Source organism: Protopterus annectens, chromosome 13.part0, assembly GCF_019279795.1.
Source record: "Protopterus annectens isolate FY-2018-M chromosome 13.part0, PAN1.0, whole genome shotgun sequence".
In the NCBI taxonomy this organism is placed as follows: domain Eukaryota; kingdom Metazoa; phylum Chordata; order Ceratodontiformes; family Protopteridae; genus Protopterus; species Protopterus annectens.
In genome coordinates this window covers 507,661,880-507,685,679 of record NC_056747.1, presented here as the reverse complement: position 1 = coordinate 507,685,679, position 23,800 = coordinate 507,661,880, and positions in this window count along the sequence as shown.

The following is a 23,800-nucleotide window of genomic DNA, read 5'->3' as shown; positions in this document are numbered from 1 at the left end:
TGTGGGTTTCAACCTTTGCTGCTGGCTTTTATTTGGTTTGGATGTGTCAATTTATGAGCTGTGCAGCAGCTGTACGTGCAACACACATATTCTTGGTTCTTCCTGCCCTGTAAAATATGCCAAATAATTCAGGGACTGTATAGCAAAGGTCCCTGATGCAAAAACACGCTTCTCAAGTCTGTCCACCACTTGGGACTCCCTGTTGGGTGGATGGACAGCAGAACTTTCCTCAGCCAAGTCCTTTTTCGTGGCCACCACCATATTATCAACTGGTAACCCTTTGGACCAATGTGGGTTCTCCTCAGGAGGGGAAAGAATTTTGTCTGGTCCCCGAGGGATCACCCTCAATGGAATCAAGGTGCTTCCAAGCGCAGTGCATGATGAGCTGGATGAGCTCGTCAGCAGGCGGGGTCACTCAAGAGGTAGAAGGCCGGGCACAAAAAGCCTGCAGGAACACGGACTCCTCAGATGAAGGGTTGGAGGGTTTCCAGTCACCTCTCTGCTTTAAAATTTCCAGGATGTGTCCAAAGGAGACATCATCAGGAGGTGACCATGGGGATCCTTCACCATCATCATAATCCGTTTCTTCCATTAAGGACTCCTAGGTTGATTCCATGTGCTTCCTCTTGCACGTCTTCTTTTGAGGGGGCTCCTTAGTGGGGGTCTTTGAGGAGGACTCGGAAGAGCAGGTACCCTGAACAGGGGTGTCCTGTGGCTTCTCTGCCCTGTGTCCCGGGAGGGTGGTCTGTGACAGCTGTAGCTCAGGGGCTGAAAACTGGGGTTCTGACATCAAAGGAGTGCTGCCAGAAGCAAGAGCCCTCTCCATCACATGGAAGGCAGGACCACCTGAAGAAGGATGGGAGCCCGGAACAGAGAAAGACAACCTCGGGACTGGGGTCACACCCCACTCCGAACATGCCCCATGAATAGAGCCTCAAGCAGGATCGGTGCGGACATGGCTATCAGCACTGAGGAGAAAGGCGGCTCTGTACTCTGGGCTGACGCGGCCATCCCCAAACCCCAGATTGAGGAAGGACCGGTTCAGTGGGAACCGAAGACCAAAGGGACAAACCCAGAGCCTAAGTGAGATGCATCATAGGCGCCGAGGTGATGGGTTCCAAGAAGGATGTTGTTGCAGAAGGCTTTGGAACGGAGATGGTCGAAGGAGTGTAAGATGGAGTCCATGGATAAGGCAACCCAAGTCCTGCAGGTGGATGGGTCTTAGAAAGTGAGGGAATCCCCCTGGCTAACAACAGCTGGTCTACAAGATGCACCACGATGTGTTCATAAAGGCTCCTGGTGGATCTAGTGGATACTCCGGATGGGGAGTCAGGATGTTCGATGAAGGGGCTATACGCTTGGCCCAGAAATGGATCTACAGAGGGGGAGTATCAGGTCTGTGGTGCAAGGTCTGCCAGCACTGAAGTCTCTAGTTTTGAAACTGGAAGTTAAGGGGTCAAATCCAGTGAGGTCAGTACAATGCTTGGTGCTGAAGTGGCACTCGGACCCAAAACAGTCGTTCCAAAATGGAAACTAATGGCGTAGTCGAAGGTGTGCCCTGAGCCGAAGTGGCCACAGGTGCCAAAGTCAAAATAAGTGCAGTAAGTTCTATGATCGTTGCCAGAGGCAGGACCGGTGCTGAAACGGGTGCCGGTATCGAAGGTTTTGAGGTGGACGGAGCCGAAGAGGCAGATTTATGCTATGAAGATAACTTTGGGACCTTTGATTTCCCATGCTTGCTCTGATTACCCGATGGTGAAGAAGGAACAGAGTGGGATCTCTTTTTGTCCTTAGAAGTAGGGGTTGAGACCTCCATCGCAGAAATGGCCTCTGAAAAGGGAGACTTGAGTAACCGTTTCAGAATGAGCTTATTTTTGTGCTCATTAAGAGCGCGTTGACTGAAACTCTGACAAATGTCACATGGAGGCGAAAGGTGGGACACTCCCAAACAGTATACACAATTATCAGTACAATGCTTAAAACCTGAAGTACACTTCTTGCCTGACATCTTGATAGAAGAAAACATCACAGGCCAACTGTATAATCCAACTATAATAGAGTCAACTCCATTCAAAAATGTCACAAATATAACAATACACTGATATGATAGAGAAAAGAAGGGAAACTCCTGAATAAAAGTCAAGCTAACAGGTTAAGAAATACCACAAGGGAGGAAAGGCCATACCAACAATGGTACTTGAAAGTGTACCAATGCTAACAGGTAGAGAAGAAAAACCAAGGTTAGGCAGAAGAAAAGACACTAGAAATACTAATCGCTTAATAAAAAATGAAGATATCCAAAATTTTCCACACAAATATCAAAAAAGTTTCACTTAGCTGAGAGCTCGGCTGAAACATGGCTTTACGGCTACGTGGCAAACGAGATTTGAGGTAACAGGGAGAAGGGCATTCTGGGTAGAGACTTAGCTCAAGAGTTTTTTTTTTTGCTGCCGCGAGCTTGGTAAAAAGGTTGACTCAGTTCCAAGGGCTTGGAACCGAACCCATCAACATCATCAGATTATAAGGTAATGAAGTAAAAATGAGACATTGACATTTTCCTATGTACTTTTTCAAGAAAGGGATTTAAGGAATGGGTAGTAGAAATTATTTGAGTTATTAGGGAAGATAGAAATTTCTTCAGAAGGGAAAGCTACTGAGCGGAATAAAATGAAAATAGAGTTTAAACATTAGGGCAGAAATAAAGAGAGAGAGAGTTAATAAGGAACAGGAACTATTTAGAGGGGATGACAGGTTAAAATATTGCAGAATATGGAAAATATCAGAGAACAAGAGGAGGAACAGCTGCAGATTGCCAAGGGGAAAATTACGTCCTCACATTTCAAACAAATGTCATATCTCTGCAACCATAGGAGTTACTAAAGAAGTGTAAATAGCAAAATCTTCCACATAAACTGTTTTTATATAGTGGTAATATTCTTTAGTTTCTAGGTCTTAAACTGTATTTTATAAATCACAGTAAATATAGTAACTATTAAGGTTGTAATATTTTTTAAACAACTTACAATATCTCAGCAACCACCCCACACATACTGTCAGCAGCATTTTTATTCATTCAGCTGAGAGCTTTCTTGTCAGGTTAAGCAGTTGTGTCTGTGCTACGTGGTTGTCATGAAACTTATGGCAAAATAAATAAATATCATATGAGCAATTAATATCTATTTACCTGCACTAGACAGAGGTCAAATATCAATACAGTTTTGTTTGCCACTGTGTAAGCTTTAACATGAAATCTTTTAATACTTTGTATGTACTATGGTTTTGGAATTATTAATGCAAATATGAATAAGCAATACTTGATACCTGGAGGCTTCAGTATGATGTAAATGCAGAATCAACTGGAGCACTCACTTAGCTGTAATGAGTTAATTATGTCAAGGTTAGAGAAAGATGAGGTTGGACAACTATCAGTGAAGATAGGAGAAGAAGAGATAAAACAGTGATGTATGGTCAGTCTACAGGGAAGACTGCAGGAATAGACGGTATTCCTGCGGAAGTTAGGAGGGAATAAATCAATAAAAATATGGAAGCTTTTAATAGTATTTTAAAATGATGGTAAGAACAAGTATCTTGGAAGAAAGTGGTGGTGGTTGTATTACCCAGAGAGGGTAAAGACCTATAAGACCCAGTTTCATATAGACCCAGTTTAGTTTTAAACTATGATTATACAGTATTTATATAATATTTATGTATATAACAGCTGTAAGAATGGTAAAGGTGTTGCCAAATTTGATAGATATGGATTAGTATGGTTTTGTAGAGGGGAAGCAAACATTTGATAACTTTAATAGAACAATGATGATCTGGAGGGAAGCAGAATACAAAAAACATACCACCGTTATTGGTGGGGCTTGATACAGAGAAAGGATTTGCTAGAGTAAGCTGAAATTTTATAACTAGGGCAATGGAAACATTTGCATTTCCGGACACAATATTAAGGTGAATTAGGAGGCTATATGAAAGACTGGCAGCAAAAATTAAGGTGGGAGATCTCCCTGATAAGCTGTGGTTAAAGAGAGGAACCAGATAGGGTTGTCCTATTTTCCCTTTGATATTTGCTTTTCATTTAGAGCTAGTGGCAAATAAAATAAGTAACTCAGAAATTCAACGACATAATTGGCATGGTAATCAAGAAAAGTTGGTTTTATTTGAAGATGGTGATATTTTGTATGCAAAAAATCCAGAAAGGGACTTTTCTGTGTTGTGGAACATTTTGAGACAATTCAAGTCTTTAGGGATATAAAATTAACGAAGACAAAACAAAGGCTATAGCAGTAAATTATGTACTCATACATGAACTGGTTCAGCAATAAAAAGAAGTTATGTCTTACCATAATGTTCCATCTCTATTGTTGATCCTCGTTCAGTCATTACACATGGGTATCGGTTCCGACCTCGGAACCAAGCCAGCCATTTTCCAAGCTCGTGTCAGCTTCAAACTCTCGAGCTAAACTCTTACCCACAATCCCCCTCTCCCTGTTACCTCAGATTGAGTTTGCAAGTCAAAGAAGGTAGAGGCTACCTCTGGTCAAATAACCTAAAAGAACCGGATGGTGAAATCCACTAGAAACCACAGGAGGGGGAAGGAGGGAGGGTCATAATGACTGAACGAGGATCAACAATACAGATGGAACGTTATGGCAAGACATAACTTGTTTATCTGATATTGTTAATCCTTGTTCATTCCTTACGCATGGGACAGAGTCCCCAGCTACCTCTACTCCTGGGAGGCTCTCGTGGAAGGACATTACTGAGCACCATAGAACCGAAAGCCGCTCTTCCCCTGGAGGCCAAGTCCAATTTGTAATGATTGATGAAGGTATGAGGTATAGCCCAAGTTGCAGCTACACAGCTGTCATGTAAGGAAGCTCTGGCATGGAAGGAAGCAGAAGTTGCCACCGACCTTGTTAAATGAGCTTTCATGGTAGTAGGCAATGAGATATTACGTTGGGAGTAAATAAAGGTCATACAGTCCTTCAACCATCTAGCTAATGTGACCTTAGCAACAGCAGATCCTAATCTAGGTCCAGAAAAAGCCAAAAATAACTGGTTGGATTTACAAAAGGGCCTAGTCCTGTTTAAGTAAAAATTAATTTGCCTGTGGATATCTAGAGTATGTAGGCAATACTCTCCTCTGTTTGAATGACTGGGAAAAAAACTGGCAATTCAATGGCTTGATTAATGGACATTTCAGATATCACTTTAGGCAGAAAAGATGGATTAGTTCTCAGAGACACTCTATCTCTATGAAAAATCAAGTATGGACTCTTGATACATAGAGCTTGAAGCTCAGAAATACATCTGGCAGAAGTAATGGCGACTAAAAACAAGGTTTTCCATAACAAATACTTGAGGTCGCAAGAAGAAGCTGGTTCAAAAGGTGGCATTGTCAGAGCTTGTAGAACTAATGATAAATCCCATGGTTGAATAGGTTCTCTAAAAGGTGGCTTCAGATGATTCACACCTTTTATGAAGGTCTTGCACAATTTGTGGGACATGAGAGGAATCTTGGACACCCTCATGAAAATTAGAAATTGCAGCCAAATTAACTCTAATGGTAGAGGCCGATAGACCCGACTGAAAGAGGTCCGCCAGATAGTCTAGTATTATCGACACTGGTGCTGAGAAGGGATCTACTTGTTTATCTTTCAGCCAACAAGGTAAATCTTTTCCACTTGCTCAGATAAGTAATTTTAGTGGAAGACTTATGAGATGCAATGAGAATATCACGTACTGGTAAAGAAAGATAATTCTGCCTGGCAATCAAGGGAATTGGAGTAGCCAAGCCATGAGCTTCAGGCTGTTCAAGTTGGGATGAATCAGGTTCTGTGGATGTGAAATCAACTCTGGGGTTGGATGGAGAATCCATGGTCGATCTAGTAGGTGAGGCCAAAGCAAGGAGAACCAAATCTGTCGAGGCCAATATGGTGCTATGAGTATCACCTTGCTCTTCAACCGCCGGGCTTTCTTCAGAAACTGAGGAATGAGGGTAAAGGGTGGCAAAGCATATAGAAGAACCGAGGGCCAATTGTGGACTAGAGCATCCCTGGGTGACTGCCCCGGAGGGGGAATTAGGGCAAAGTAGTTGCTGCATTTGTAGTTGGTCAGGAATGCAAAGAGGTTGCAGCAAGGACAGCGCCAGCGGTGGAAGATCTCCGCTTATATCAAGGGATTCAGGGACCACTCATGAGGTTGAAGAATGCACCTGCTGAGTCTGTCTGCTATCACATTGGAACTCTCAGGAATGTGCGTTGCTAGAAGAAAACGGTTGGTAGCCATCACCGATTGCCATATCCTCATGGCCTCTCGACAAAGGGGGTAAGATTTGGTTTCACCTTACTTGTTGATGTACCAGACCACTGCCATGTTGTCTGATTGAATCGCAATTGTCCCAGATGGCAGCAGGGGATGGAATGCTTGCAATGCCAGAAGCACCGCCCTCAGCTCTAGAACATTTATATGCAGATGGGCCTCCAGTTCGGACCAAGTGCCTTGGACTGTCTGACCCTGACATAGCCCCCCCCACCCCATCAGGGAGGCGTCCATGGTCACTGTGGCCTTGGGTTGCTGGGGGGAGAAGGGGTGAGACCATTGTGACAGATTGTGTGTCATCCACCAATTTAAATCCTGTTTGCACCTGTAGGTTACTCGAATCATGGCTGAAAGAGGATGCTGAAAAGGATACCATTGGGTAAGCAGTAGCCATTGTAGAAGCCTCATTTGAAACCTGGCCAGGGGAACAATGGTGATGGATGATGCCATGGAACCGAACAGCTGTAGGACCGAGTGAGCCGTGGATTTCTCCCTTGAAAGGATTGGAATCAGTTGTTGCTTTATCCTTAGAATTCTGTGCTCTGGAATAGCAGTTCTGCAGTTCTTTGCATCCAAGATAACCCCTATGAATTCTGACAATTGAGATGGGGTGAGATTGGAGTTTTGCCAGTTTATGGTTATGCCTAGCCTTTGAGCAGCAAGAAGAGAGTATGCCAGGGCTTCCTTCCAGTAGATGTCTGGTGAGGGCGGAAATGAGCCAGTTGTCTAGGTATGGAAACACCTGGAATCCTTGAAGTCGCAAGTGAGCTGTGATAACTGCCATGCACTTTGTGAACACTCTGGGGGCTGTAGTGAGTCCAAAGGGCAGTACTCTGAACTGGTAGTGACTGGCTCCCGCATGGAAGTGCAGAAATCTTCTTGATGGCCTGTCCACTTTTATGTGGTAGTATGCATCTTGAAGATCTATCGAGCACATCCAATCGTCTTTTTCCAAAAGCGCGAGGATAGACTGTATTGTGACCATCTGGAATTTTTGTACTCTCACAAACTTGTTCAATACACTGAGATCCAAAACTGGTCTCCAGTCCCTGGTTTTATTTGGCACCAAAAATAGTTTTGAGTAGAATCCATATCCTATCTGGTCTGGAGGGACTATTTGGGTGACTCTCTTTCTTAGCAGCTTTTCTATCTCTTGTGCTGCTTCTTCCCTTTAACTGGGTGGAACATCGGGAAGGTTTTTTGAAGGGGCAGGACAAAGATCGAAGGGGATATGATAACCTCTGGTTATAATCCTTTGTACCCAAGAATCAGTGGTGATGGTTAGCCAGACAGAAGGGTACAAGGAGAAACATCCCCAAACCACCTCCAGAGGAAAGGAGTTGGGACGCTCTTCAGGAGGGCTGGTAGGATTGACCAGGGAAAGAATCCCTGGAACCCTGGTTACGTGGACCCCCTCTGCCCCAAAAGGAGCATCTTCCCTGTGAGTTTCCCCCTCTGCCTCTAGGGGAAAACTCAGCCTGTGTGTCACGGAAAGGACCCTGAGATTTCTTGAACCATATCTTCCCACTCTTTTGGTTTTGGGAGAAAGCACGTTGAGGGGAAGAATAGTGGACACCTACGGCAGAAAGGGTCTTACCATCCTGTTCACATCTGGCCAGTGTGCTTTTAACTTTGGGCCCAAATAATGAAGAGGCCTCAATGGGAGCATTAAGAAAGGAAGCCTTAAAGGGTTCCACGAAATTGCACAAGCACATCCAGGCATGTCGTCTCAAGACTGCATCTGAACCCGCTGCTCTAGCTGCTCCTTCTGATGCATGAGATATCAGTCACATAGAGGAGTTGGATATTGATTAAATGGTGGCCAGCTGAAAGGCCACTTTGTCATGGACCTCATCAGACACGGCACCAGCCAAGGTTTCAGAGAGCTCAGAAATCAGATCCCTTTGAAGCCTGGTAAAGTGTGCCATATAATTCAGGGACCTGATAGCAAAGGTCGCTGAAGCAAAGGTGCACTTCCCTATCCTGTCCAGGGCCCGGGACTCTTTGTTAGGTGGATGGACAGTCTGGCTTTCTTCTTCTGCCAGATCCTTTGCCGCCACCACCAAAGCATCCACAGGAAGACCTTTGGCCAATGGGGATCTGAATCAGGAGGGGACAAAATCTTTTCTGGCCTCCGGGGAATAACTTTGATGGTATCAGGAGCCTTCCAAGCATGCTACACGATAAGCCGGACAAGTTCATCGACAGGTGGAGTAACCCAGGAGGTAGGGGGCCAGGCGCGAAAGGCCTGCTGAACATAGATTCCTCAGAGGTTAGATTAGAGGACTGCCAGTCACCTCTCTGTTTCAGGATTTTGAGGATATCACCAAAGTATACCTCAGAGAGTGACTGGGGGGATTCTTCCCCTTCATCAAAATCTTTGTCTTCAGTGAGGGACTCCTCTGTGGAGTCCATGTGCTTCCTCTTACACAAACATTTCTGGTGGACCTCCTCAGTGAGAGAAGCTGGAGAAGACAGCGGAAAAGGGTATTCCTGTGGGAATAAGTCCTGAGGCCCTTGCACCCAGTGTCTGCTAGGTGCGACTTGTGAAACCAGTGTACCAGAGGAGGGTGGAGGTATAGACAGTTCAGTATCACCAGCTGCAGTGAAAGTTTTCTCCATCAGTTGGAAGACTGGTCCACCTGAAGGAGTGCATATCTAGAACAGGGGTCACCCCTCCCCTAAGTGGCTCAGCCTGCTGACCCGGATTCCCTGGATGGCTGTGGAGCAGCAAACTATGCGCGTCACAACTGACATCCTGGGTCATAGCAAAACTTTCCTGCCATGAAGGCAACTGCGGTTCCTTACAGAGATCTATAAAGGGAACCGCAGAAGGGGAAGACTGTGCTATATCCATGGACTTCAAAGGCAATGAAGGAGGAAAATAAGAAAGGGTCTTTGGAGATGGGTGATCACCTCCCAAGGAAGGGTAGTTCCTGATGGGTGGGATACCTCTGGCCAAGAGCACCTGATCCACAAGACGCAACACATCATGTTCAGAAAAGCTTCTAGTGGACCTCACAGAGACTGAGGGAGAAACAGGCCTGTCCACAGAAGAGGCAAACTCAGTGCCCATCTCACCAGTCTGCACCGAGGACAACTGTGCCGAGAGCGAGTGGACTACGGGTGTCTGCACCAAAGAAGTCATCGGTGCCGAGGTCATGGTCTGCACCAACACAGGGATCGGTGCCGAAGTGGTTGTCGGTACCAAAGCTGGAACCGACAAAACTGGAGTCAACAATAAAGGCATCGGTTCCAAGGAAGATCTTGGAGCCGACTGAATGGTCGGTGCCAATACAGTGGTAATAGTCTGAACCGAGGAGCCCCTCGGTGCCGATATAGTGAAGGCTGCAGGAGAAGACAGAGCCGAGATCACTAATGGAGCCGAAGACCTTGGTGCCAAAGGTCTAGGCACCAAAAGCACTGGGGCTGACTGAGTGAGTTCCAGAGCCGAAAATTTAGCCTTTTTAGGTTTTGGTTGGTGGGAGTCCCCAGCCAGGGACGAAGGCAAAGATTTAGCCTTGGTAGGAACATCCAAGATTTTTTTATGGGCTCTAGGAGGGGTTGAGGCCTCTGACCCAGAAATAACCTCTGAAAAGGGAGATTTAAGAAGTCCCTTCAGTAACAGCTTGTTTTTTCCTTTCCAACAAGGTTCTATTTGAAAAGTTCTTACAAATAGTACAGGGCCAGTCAACAGACAAGTGGAACACCCCCAAACAATAAACGCTCAATGAGTGTGCATCAGAAGTAGGTAGTTTGTGTCTACAATCAGAACACCTCTAAAACCCCTGACTACCTTTCTTATCTGCCATGACAGCAAATTAATTAATAGAAAAAGGTACCAGCAATGGTACAAAAGAATACCCGAAGTTATGAGAAAAAAGGGAAGGATTACCAACGATGGTAAAGAGAGAATACCTTGCGGTAAAAAGGTAGAGAAAAGAGCAGAAAAACCTGAAGAAAATATATACGCTAGATACAATAGGGTAAGAGACAATGAAATATAAACTTTTCTGACAGAAAAGTAATTTGAGAGACTATTAAACAACAAATAACTGAACTTAGCTCAAGAGAAGTAGCTTGACATGACCAAATGGCAATGTGGCAAATGAAATCTGAGGTAACAGGGAGAGGGGGATTGTGGGTAAGAGTTTAGCTCGACAGTTTGAAGCTGATGCAAGCTTGGAAAATGGCTGGCTCAGTTCCGAGGTCGGAATGGATACCCATGCTTAAGGAATGAATGAGGATTAACAATATCAGATCCATATTTATGACTCATAAGACAAAGTATTTGGGTGTATGGATTAAAGAGGATTAATCATGGCAGCTAAGGATATGTGGAATGAGACTAAGCAAAAGATAACAAAAAACTGAAAGCTTTTGTTTATGGATATGGATAGTAAGAATCAAGCAGGGAAAATATTTTTAGTGCCTTTAGTTTTGTATACAGTTCAGGCATATTTTATAAGCCAGAGAAGATGTGGACAAGAATATTTAGAGTTGAAGGAACTGGAGAGAGGAAGACAGTCAAGTGGGATAAGTTGATCCTCCCCATAGAAAAGGTGGCTTAGAATTACCTGGTTTGCTTAAATATTTTAGAGTGACATAGTTAGTGCTTATATACATAACACAAGAATAAGGCTATAAATCAAAGTGGAAAGGGATGATAATGATCAGTGGAATGCAGAGTTCTAGAAATAAGGTGACAGAGTAGGATTTTTAGATACAGATCCTTAAAGAGAATAACCAACATTCATAAAGTTGCAGAAAGTATTTCAAGAACTTGAGCAATGAGAATGGAGAAAGGAGATTTTGTCACTAGGGATGACTGCAAGTAAAGGTACAGAAAACAAGCAATATGGGGCTTGAATTTACTGGAGAACACTGGCAAAAGACCCAGGACACTGGGAGCAAACAACTAGAGAGGTAATAGAGTGGTATCAGGATAAGCAGATGTTTGCATTGCAAGTTAGAGACTGCCTTTCCTACCAGAGATTTATATCAGACTAGGCAAGAAGAAAGGGATAGGGGAGTCCTAAGTGAAAGACTAGCTCTAGTAGAGTTTTGTTAAGTCTAGAACAGTAACTCTTATTAAAAAAAATAGGATGACCAGTAGAGCATATACAATACTGCACAATAACTAAAAGAATCAGGACATTAGAAATGATTGGGAAGATGGGCTTGAAAAGCAATTTACAAAGGAACAATAGAAGGACATGTGCATGGCTCCCAAGTACGTAACTAAGGAGTTTTGCTTGGAAGTGTTTGCACAGGTATTTAAAACCTGTTTGTCCACCTGGGATGACATGCTCGACAAGCCACGCTGCTTCGAGAGACGGCTTGCACCTGTCACCCTTAGGCTTTCGAATACTGGCCAAGGCTGTTGCCATCCCCATAGTGCCTTTTTTAGGCAAGGTCCAAAAGACAAACCCACCATCGTAAATAGCACAAGTAACAAAAAACTGAGGGTAATTCTACTCAATGCCAGAAGTCTAAACCTCAAAATGCACGCACTCGAGGCACTCCTCAGTATGGAGAAAATCGATATATGTGCAGTAACAGAAACCTGGTTTAAGGCTCCAGAGAGCACCCCAGCACTACCAGGCTACAACTCATACCATACATTTCGGCCACAGAACCCAAACCAAAATATAAAAGGCGGGAGCATATCCATATTCATCAAGGATACCCACCCCTCCAAGTTAGTGCACAGCACGATGCTTCAGAGATCATCCACGTGCAACTAAAAATGGACAAAACTGCAATTCAAATTGTAGCTTGCTACAGATCACCCACCATGTCCCAGGACTCCCATTCTGCATTTCTGGAAACACTGGAAAACATAAAGGTCCTACCAAATACCCTAATATTGGATGATTGCAATTACCCAAACATTAACTGGGAGAACTACTCAAGTGCTAACTCCCTTGCCCAACATTTCCTAGAATTTATAAACTCAAATACCCTGGTTCAACTGGTCAACACTCCCACCAGAGGTGACAACATATTGGACCTGGTCATCACCAACATGGGTGACCAGTGTTCCACATTGGAGGTCAACCTCTCGCTGGTTAGATCTGACCATAAACAAATAACTTTGGATGTCCACATTCCGCCCCCACCCCCAGATAAGAAAACCACCATGAAAAACTTTTCAAAAGCAAACTTCATGTTACTTAAGACCGAGGTGGAAAGTTTCAAAGCCCCCATGCTGAAGGATAATGCTGTCCAAGCTGCAAAATCCTTTACTAATGCATTCTATGGGCACCTACAAGAATGCATGGATCATGCCATCCCAAGCAAAACCAAGACTCACTCCTCCTGCCATAAACAAGCTATACAATAGAAGGAGGAAACTAGTACAGAAAAGAGTAAAATCCCAAGAAGGGAAGACATCCCTGATCAGTATCAGCAAGAAACTACAATCCCTCATAAAATCATCCAAGGCGAGCTTTGAAAGAAAAATTGCCAAGGACTCCAAAGATAACCACAAGGCATTCTTTAGCTATGTCAAGAATCTAAGTGGCAATGCTCAGATCTGCTCGGAGTTAGTGCAGAATGCCACAAAATACACTGAACCAACTGATATCGCCAACATCCTGGCAGACAAGTTCAGCGCAAACTTCACCCCCCACTCACCTCCAAAAGGGCCCATAACCATACCAGAAGAATGTAGAGTCCCGGAAATCACAGACACTCAGGTTAAAACAGCCCTCTCCAAAGCCAAAAACACAGCATCAATGGGACCGGACGGTGTCCCAGGCTGTGTCCTACATAAGCTCAAAGACGAACTAACCCCTCACCTAAACACAGTTCAAACTCAGCCTCTCCACAGGCTACATACCCATAGAGTGGCACACAGCAACAGTTATTCTGCTCCACCAATGTGGAGCCACAACAGACCCCGGGAGCTATCACCCTATAAGCCTGACTAGCTTGGTCTGCAAGGCTATGGAGTGCATCATCATGGAACTCATTAACAGAGACACTGGGAACCTCCAAACACTGGACCCTGCCCAGTTCAGCTTTGTTAAGGGCAGATCATGCCTCCTAAACCTGGTGGACTTCTTTGAGACAGTTACCAAGGCTATAGATGAGGGAAAGGTGGTACACACAGCCTACCTAGACCTTGCTAATGCCTTCAACACCATTCCCCATTCTGGTAATATAGACAAGCTCACCAGCCTGAACATAAACCCCTACATCACAAGATGGGTTGCCAACTGGCTCACGGACAGAACCCACATGGTAAGAGTTGTGGGAGCTAGGTCCAACTCAAAACCGGTTACAAGTGGCGTTCCCCAGGGTTCAGTCCTAGGACCCCTCCTGTTCAGTATATACTTCTCAGAGGTACAGGCAAGCACAGGAGGACTATGGCTGACCAAGTTCGCAGATGACTGCAAACGAGGGGCTATAATTGACTCTTCGGCTGACACACACATCCTCCAAAAGGGTCTCACTGAGACGGATACCTGGTGTCAAAATCATGGCCTCAAGCTAAATGCCAAAAAGTGCATAGTCATCCCCTTTGGAAAAAACAAAGTATCCACAAACTACCACATAGGTGGTAGTCCCCTAAATACGGAAGACGTAATAAGGGATCTGGGGACCCAAGTAGATAGTAATCTCACCTTTGATAATCAAATTGCCAAAGTGGTTAGAAAATCCTTCTAAGTGGCCCACCTAATCACAAAAGAGTTTGCATCCAGATTAAAAGAGGTCATTGTGCCCCTCTACTCATCACTCATCAGACCCATCATAGAGTACAACACCCCATTTGGGATGTACCTTACAAGACACCTGCAACAGCTGGAAAGACCACAGAAGTACCTCACCAAGAGGATCACTGACCTCAAACAGATGCCCTATGCAGCTCGACTGAAGAAACTCCAGCTGTACTCGGTTGCATACTGCCTACTCAGAGGTGATCTCTGCCTGACATACAAGGCCATGTCCAACCCAGAATTGATGGACATGCTCCACCTAAAGAAAACCTTATCCCCTCGAGCCACACACTCTAGGGATCTAAACCTCACCACAACAATAAATAGGACGCACTGGAGGGATAGATTACTGTCCCAGAGACTTCCCATGCTTTGGAACAAGATCCCAATCTACATTAGGCAGAGCTCCTCGCTAACACTCTTCAAAAGAAACTTTGACGAGTGGATGGGAAACATAAAGTTTACCCCGGGGATCATTCAGTGGCTCTTCTGGACAGAGGCACAGGGAACTAATCTAAGGGGATGGCGAAAGCAAACACATTCTGGCTAGGCTTATAAATGCCTTTGGGCAGATAGCCTAGTACCTACCTATGAGCCTATTTAAAACCCCAAGTAGACTTCAAAGAATTTTTTTTCTGAGGTAGATAGCAAATGTTGGAGGTCTGAGGGGAAAGAGAGAGGTAACTGAGAACATGTTTTTTGGGAGTGTGATGAGTTGGTAGGTTTTAAAACCACACTGCAGAGTATTCTGTCAGAAATAATGGGAAATTAACTTGCTGTAACTAATTATTTTGAGCTGAGAGACATGGTCTGAATTGCCTAGAAACTGCAAGGCCTTATTACGTTTAATACTATTGGCTGCCAAAAAAGTAATTACTAGAAAATGGAAATTAAAATCTTAACCCACTGTAATTGAACTATTGAATATTGTTAGCGAGATTAAATAAGTGGAAATGTGATCTTTAAAAAACGGAAGAAGCAAATTACATAGAACTAAACAGAAGTTGTGGCAACAATAAATACAGAATAATGCTCAGGAGGACAAGCGAGGTTTAAGAGAAGGCTGGAATTGTGCAATATATGTAATGTTGGAGTGTAAGAGAGTTGTTATAAGGAAAGACAACTTGTATACTAATACTTAAAAAATAGTAATTAGTGCACCTCTTGTGATATCATTCAATTGTGCAACAACGCATTCAATTTTTTTTTTATTAACTTTACTACACTAGAGTTAGGGGGCTGGTGTCTCCATAGTGAACTCCACCCCCCAAGGAGTTTTTCCTCAGATGATCATACTTAATGCATTCAGGAATATATACATTTTTGCATTTCCAAGTTTCTGTGATTAAAATAATTTTATAATCTTTCTTTAATTCATCACCCTTAGACCCCAAACTTTAAGCACTGGTGACATAAGTTAAAGTTCTATTAGGTCTGCCATCTGTACTATTAACTTGATTTGGTATGTTGGTTGTCCTAAAAACACTTTTTATAGTTAAAAAAGGATTCCTGCAATTCTTCATGCTATGTAGAAACTTCGATGCAGGCCATCATATGAAACCATAGATGTGATTGCACCATCACATATATTCCCAAGTTACATATTTGCTTTACTACGCATACATATATAACTGTACCATCTAGCCTTTAATAACTGGCTCAAACTGTGAACTTTTATTAAATTCTGCAACTTTCTTTAAATCAGTCAAGTTTTACTTCTCACTGGAAAATATGGAAAGTCAGCCTACTTGTTTCCCTTCTGTTGCCAGCCTCATAGCATTAAGTATCCCAAATCAACTGCCTTATATTCACCGATAACTCTATTTGAGAGGTAAAAATATTTAAGATATGGAGGCCTCACTGTCAAAAAAAAAAATGGGAGCACTGCACTGACGCATCACATGCTATTCACCTTACCCTAATGCAGTGTAATAGCACATGCTGACATTGCAAAGAATTCCCTGTCTAAGCCTCCTAGACACACAAGGATTAAGTCTCATGACAAAAATCAAACACCACAGCACATATCTAACCTATGACAGAGTCATAGTGAGACAAAGGGTCTCAATTCAGTAGACCAGGCCACACCACAAGCAAAAATTATTTAGTATTTCGAGATTCCATACCAAGATGCAGATTCTCCACTCACTAGGCTGGACAAAGAGTGTGACAGAGAATTCTTTCTGATGCCAGGATCTCAGAAGTCTCAAGGACCCTTGCACCAGACCACTATAACTACAACACTGTAGCTGTACACATGGGTGGGTGGGTGGGTGGGTTGGGGCAAAAAAAAGTGACAGTGAGATGCAGAGAGAGACCACTGAAAACTCTGTGTTTACCACAAGGGCAGTCAAGGCCCAGATACTGAATAGAATCCTGCCTTGTCCACTAATGATGTCAAGGTACAAGGAAAAGTTGATTAACTTCAACAATTGGCTAACAAAATGATGTCATTTTAGGGAGATCCAGTATGAATCATCAAGAAATGAAATGCTTGACAGTCCTACTTTTTTTTTGCAAAGGATGGTATGTGACTTTTTCAAACGCTTCTGCTGCCCCATAATACCTTTTTTAGGTAAAGTATAGTTAATGAACACTCCAGTATAGCAAATGCATCAATATCAAAACAGGATCAAAAGAAGATGGCTCTACTCAATGCCTGAAGCCTAAATAAGCTGGCAGAAGTTGAGGCACTTCTTCATTTGAAAGGTATTCATACACATGTAATCAGAGAAACCTGCTTTGAATGCCCAGAAAGCACTTGCTCCATACCCATGTTTAATGCCTTTCAAACCATCATACCTGATGTCAACTGTGGTGTAAGATGCCATATAACCACTAGACAGATTCCCAAAGACACACAGACTGAACGTGTTGAACTCCAAATCACATTAAACAAAACCAAGTATTAATATATAGCCTCCTGTAGGATCTTGTTCCTAATCATCATGGATGAACTCCCCATAATGAAGAAATCCATGATTCTGGGAAACGTTACCCATTAACTGATTGGAGTATCTACATTACCAAAGTGCAGTTGTGTAGGTAAACTTACAAGAACACAATGTTCAAATGATCTCTACTGCTATAGTCTTAGCTATATGGGTTATATTCTAACAAGGATATAACAGCTGGGCAGCTTCCAAAGCTTCAGGGCACCTTCTACACACCCTAAATATCAGACAGGTTTGGGTTCCAAGCTCTTCAATGTTTTCATGCCAACAGACAGAAGGTGGCTAAGACCTGAAAAGACAATGCTAGGAAGAAAAAAAAGTATTCACACACTAGCATAAATAACACACCAAAAAGGTGGGGGTGGGGTTGAAGGGAGGGATCAGATACTGTAGCAGTAATCATTCTTATATCTACTGTTATGGTAAGTTTACTTACACAGTAGTATTTTGTTCATCATATTGAACACTGCTGCAGTAAACATCGCTGTAAGGGTAGATTACAACAGCTTACCACATGTGGGAGATGGAATGGGAATGGTCCAAGAGCCCTTGGAGAATGCTCCTAGCAAAGCCTGGTCTAAACCTAGAGAAGGTAAAAGCCTGTAATGTCTTGTAAATGTATGTATAGAGGACCAAACTTCTGCTTCTAGAATACTTCTAAAATCTAACCTTTACAAAAATCCACAGATGAAACCTAACCCTGGGTGAGTGGGCCTTGACTCTGCCTGGAATAGTTTTGTTGAGGTGAGCATAACAAAAGGTAATAGCCTGAGACAACTGTTGCTTGTCCAGTCGGGATACAATAGACAAGACTTCATGGGTTCTGATCGAACAGCTTTATTATGTACAAACACATCAAGATTGAGGCTTAATAACATTAACTTAAACTTATAAACAAACTAGCTATTATACACGGTCACTGTCTGGCTGCACTCTCAAAATGGCACTGAAGCTAGCATGTGCTGACTATTTATTTTATTTATATTTGTTGACCGGGAGTGTCCGACTGGACGTAGGTCCATTTTCAGCAGAGGCCCGGGGAGAAAAGCTCCACAGTTAAAATAAACAGACAGTAGTTACATTGGATTACATAGTGATTAACAATTTACATAGCAATTACTTACAACATATTTACAGATGAAGAACATAATACATCAGTAGACAACTAGAATCTTTATCTGTGAAGTACATAACAGACATTAACAAATGTTAAAATAAGAAGTACCTGCTGTATAAGTACTAGGCTTATGAGCATCTGAGCTTGCTATAATCAAGGTAGTTAGTGGAGTGGAAAGAAAGGTAGTGGTTAGATGGGGAGGGTGATATTAGAGTGGGAGTTGCAAGGGCCTAGCCAGCATGTTTTTAGTAAAGTTTTGAAGTGGGTGCATGATGGTATGGAGGTAATTGTGGGTGGGAGGGAGTTCCATAATTTGGCTATGGTGCAAGAGAATAGTGCTTCACCAGCAGAGTTATTGTCTTTAGTGGTCTGCAAGTGATTTTTGTTGCTGGATCTTAGTGGTCTGGTGGTGCGATAGGGTTGGGGTAGATTCTGGAGGGATGGGACATTTAGTGGATGGTTTACTAGTTTGTGGGCAAGTGAGAGTTGATACCATTGAAGGAGGTGATGGAGTTCAAGCCAGCCCAGTTCAGCAAGTGAGAGAGAGTGGTGACTACGGTAGGATGCCCCTGTGGCGAATTAGGCAATTTTGTTGTAGCAGGTCTCTAGCTTGTTTAGATCGCATTGCCTTAGGTTGGTGTATATTGGAGAGGCATAAAGTAGGGTGGAGATAAGGTGGGAATTTGCTATTGAAATCTTTGCTGCTTTGGTGAGAAGATGCTTATTTCTGTATAACGCTCCTAGTTTTTTGTGGACTTTTTTTATGGTCATGGATATGTGAATGTCAAATTTTAGTTTATTGTCTATTTCCACTCCTAGCAATTTGGTGTGTTCAGTTGGGTATATAGTGGTGTTGTCTTGTGTTGTGATGTTAAAGTGAGAGTTGTTTTGAGTATGTTTGGTGGGTTGGAAGACGAGTAGTTTAGTTTGTTTGGGTTGAGTATTAATTGGGCATCGGATAACTAAGTTTCAACAGAGGAAAAGGCTTTCTGTGTGACTTTTTGCAGTTTGGGTAGGGACTGGGCTGAGCAGATGATGGTCGAGTCATCTGTGTATTGTATGAGTGTGCCATGTGTGGTGGCAGAGGCTAGATTATTTGTGAAAACAGAGAAGAGTAGGGGTCCAAGGATGGATCCTTGGGGAACCCCTATAGAGAGAGGTAGTTGGGGAGATATGTCATTCTGCCATACAACGGATTGTTGGCGGTCAGACAGGTAACTCTGAAATCAGTTGGTGACTGATTGTGAGAAGGATAGGTTATTGAGGACAGAGATAAGTTGTTTGTGTGGGACCATGTCAAATGCTTTAGATAGGTCTAGGAAAGTAGCAGAGGAGGAGCAGAGGAGAGATAGCCATTGTTTATATGCATGTTCAGTACGTGAAATGCTTGAGATACAACACACATGCTCTATACTACACCCTCCCTCTTTGAGAAATAAGTCATACAATGTTGACGACATTAATTGATATGCAATCAATATAAATAATTCTTTGTCATGCAATTATACAGAAGTAAATACATATATACAATTATGTCCAGGTTGCTGTGTATTTCACAGTAGGCCTAGAAATATGACCAAATTTTGTGACAGAAATTAGAATCAGGTTTAGTAACTGGGACTCTCTCTGCTGAATGTTCAACTATTGGAACATCAGGAACATCATCAGCAAGAGAAGTAGAAGTTAAGACACGTTCTTCGACAAGAACATTATCTGGATTACTCTTTGATCTAGAGTCGGTATCACAGGAACAATGCTGCAGTATCGATTCTGATACAGGAAGAAGTCTGCGATTTCTCCTGTACTCCACATCCTCAGATTCTATGAGGTAGGATCTCGGCTCAGTACAGAAACCTGTTACGTGACCAATCCAGTCAAAACTTTTCACCATTTGTATGCTCACTCTCTCTCCTTCTTTCAACGGACGAAGAAATTTGCTCGATTGATCATAGCTGGACTTCTGGGAAGAACGCTTTCTGAATAGTTAAGCGCTAATTGTCTTGTTGTTCTTAGCTTTAGGCCTCAACAAAATGGAACTGAGAGGCAATGTTGCTCTGCTTTGTCTAGATAGAAGTTTCTGAGCAGGTGAGCCAAGTATATCGTCGTGGGGTATGTTTTTGATATTAAGTAACTTCAAAAAGACATCGGTATTGTCACACTTTGACCTCTCAAGTAATTGCTTTGCACACTGCACAGCACGTTCAGCTAGACCATTTAACTGTGGATATTCTGGACTACTAGTAACATGTACAACATCCCATTCTTTTGGAGATTTCTGAAACAACTGACTAGTAAATTGAGTACCATTGTCAGAAATAACTGTGTGGACTACCATGGACTGAGAAATGATGTGTCAAATTAATAACAGCAGTGGACGTTAGATTAGGTAGTAAATCAATCTCAAACCAGTTCAAATAAGAGTTTATCAATACCAAGCAATGCTGATTGTTCCACTAGAATACATCAGTGGCTACTGTTGACCAAGGTAGTTCAGGAACTTGACTTAGCTGAAGTGGTTCTTTTGGCAAATGTGGTTTAGTACTATTGCATATTGAACAAGAAGAAAGTACGTTATCAATGTTGTTTACTAGAGAAGGCCAAAATACTAGTTCTCTCACCCTTCTTTTGGTAGATTCATGTTGTAAGGAAGCAGGAACAACAATTTTAGGACCTTTGAAAATAATGCCAACTTTCATCAACATCTCACCTTCTAAGGAAAATAAATTTGCACTTCAGGTGGTACACTAGATTGCTTTGATGGCCATCCAGCATTAATGTAGCGGTTGAGCTTTTGCAAAATTGGTTCACTCTTTGCATGATCTCTCAGCTCATCAAGTCTTATGGTAGAAAAATTATGCACTTCCATTACATCAAAGTCAAAGCTCTCTGCATGAAGCTGCTCCATTGTATTTCTGGGCAATCTGGATAAGGTAACAGCCAGATAAAGAAGTTTGCCTTTTGTAGAGACCATTTTGAAGTTGTGCTTTCACAATTTGAGCATCATTCCCTGTAATACTGCTGGAGCTGAATACATACATAGGCTTCTTTAAAATAGTAACTAGAGGTTGGTGATCAATTTCAATCTGAATAGCTCAACCATAGATATAAACATGAAACTTTGAGCATGCAAATACTATCACCAAAAGTTCTTTCTCAATTTGAGAATACTGCATTTCAGTTGTGGTAAGTGTTCCTGATGCATAGGTTACTGGTTTGCCTTCTTGCAGAATAACTACGCCAAGACCAAATTTTGAAGCACCACAGGAAACGGTGATAAGGTTTATTATCATTTTATCTTAATGTAGGTGGGGTGGCAATTTTTTGGTTAAGGTCTTCAAATGATTTCTGGTGCTGTTCCAACCAAGACCATGTGACATTTTTGCATGTCAGCTCTCTCAAAGGTGCGGTCAACTCACTGAAGTCTGAAATAAACTTGCCTAAATAGATGACCATATCAAGAAAATGTAGAGTTGAACATTATCTGTTGCTGTCATCTCAAGAATGAATGCTTGTTTGGTCAGGTCTGGTTGCAAGCCAGTACTAGTAAATAAATGACCTACATATGGAACTTCTGGTAGTCTTAATTTGCACTTCATAGGGTTGAGCTTTAAGATCACTTCACATGCTCTGTCTAGAACTCTCGTAAGGTTTCTGTGGTGCTATGCTTCATCATTGCCTCCAATCGGGTTTCCAACTTTTCATGTAAAAAAATTCTGGACATGTACAGGAAAGCAAAATGCGGTACCCCCCCCCCCCCATGCATGCGCCCCCCTCAACATGCAGCCATTCCGGTGTCCCATTACTTGGCTATCTCTCCATTTCCTAGTTGCCATAAATACTGTTCAAAACCGTGTGTGCATACTGTTTTCTGCTTTACTTATACAATGATTACAGATATTTGGATTTAATGTAAATCTTTTATTTCGAATTTTACAGCACAAACACTAATAGACATTTGCTAAACAATACATTCTCTCATAAACAGACATAGCTTTAATACTTCTTTGCCTTTAAAACTCACATTCACTGAGACAGCATTGAAACCTACATTCAAAGAAAATGCATCTGGCCAGTGGTGGATTACGTTTACCTTCGGGTTTTTTCAAATCATAGGCCCCTTGCACCTATTTTTAAAGCCATACAAAAGTTCTATAATTCACCTTCCTGACTGTATTAAATTTTAATACATAATAACAGCTAGCAGACATGAATTAGTAGCCATCACAGCTTTAAGACTGGTATGCTCATGTAGAATCTCTAATGAAACAAAACTGGCATATTACTGATATACTTAAATAGCAGAATTGTTCTAATCATAATAATGTCAATGTATATGGAACTGCCCCAGTTTAAGGAAGGAGTTAATATGGGTGCCAGAAGCTGCTGAAGGGTGGGAAGGGACAGAGGGCAAGAGGAGCACTTACTGATTTAAAAAGCATAGTATTTTAAGCTATTTGCTACCATAACAGAAGCCTATAACTGATAGAAGCTGTATAGTGTCAGCACAAGATGAATTAACAATAGCAGCAGCATAGAAATTTAATGCAAAAATACATGTAAAGGTAGCACTGAACCTGGTTGTTGTATTATCCAGTAGCATCAGTGATGAGATTAGCACAGCATGGCATTTGAAACCATCCATTGCTTTAGCCTATATCATGGTCTGCTGCTGAAAGAGGTTTATGAAGACTTCCTCAGTAAGTTGTAGGTTTGAGTAAGCCAATCATAATATCATCATTTACAATTTGGTATAAGGCAATTAATCCAGGCAGAAATGTTTAACACAGATTGCATCTTTGCAAAAACTAACTAAAATTCCCAGAAGCACACAACTGAGAGACCTGAATAAGCTGCAGCCTAGTGATGGTAGCTTATCATCGATACTAAAAGCACTTTTTTGTTAGGCTACCCATCACCTGAACCATTACATACTTGGTAGAAATGACTTGCAGCAAAAACACTTTGTACTGTGCAGATCTATATTCCTCTTATGAGGTCTGTAAACAACCAGTGCCAAACTGCAGCAGCACAAGCTTTCTGAAACATTGGATTTACTAGTAAGAGTAACAATATACTCTTGGATGATGATATAAAAATGTACTCCTGGAATAATAAGGACTTTTTGCAAATATATTTTGAACATTAGTCTCACCTGGCCTTGTGCACAGATGTTAAATACTCACAGCCAGAAAACAGATACTGTGAGCTTCTGCCAGGTCTTCTAAAGACGTTTTTCTTCATGCCCACTGTACTTTTCTTGTGCTTGTTTTACTCTAAACATGCCCATCTTGCTTTAAACATACTAATTTTGCTTTTCCAAGGTAATTCTGTCCCTTTATGTACTTTTTCTCTCAGTAGTTTTATCAAATACTTTAAACATTTTGTTTAATCAATAAACCTTTTGTACCTCTCACTTGTTTAATAATGCAGTTTGTGCCCTTGTAATGCTCTGTTTTATCTTTTTTATAAAATAAACTGTTCGTGCAAGTTTTCATTACCTTTGGTTCTTTTCCGTGCATGCTTCTCTTAGTTTACCTTCACTGTTACTTCTGCACTTTGTAGCTCTGAATATCAGTCTCTGAAATCACAGTTGTGACACCATGTCGCTCATCTTGTCATGATACAATAGACAAGACTTCATGGGTTTTGTTCAAGCAGTTTTATTATGTACAAAC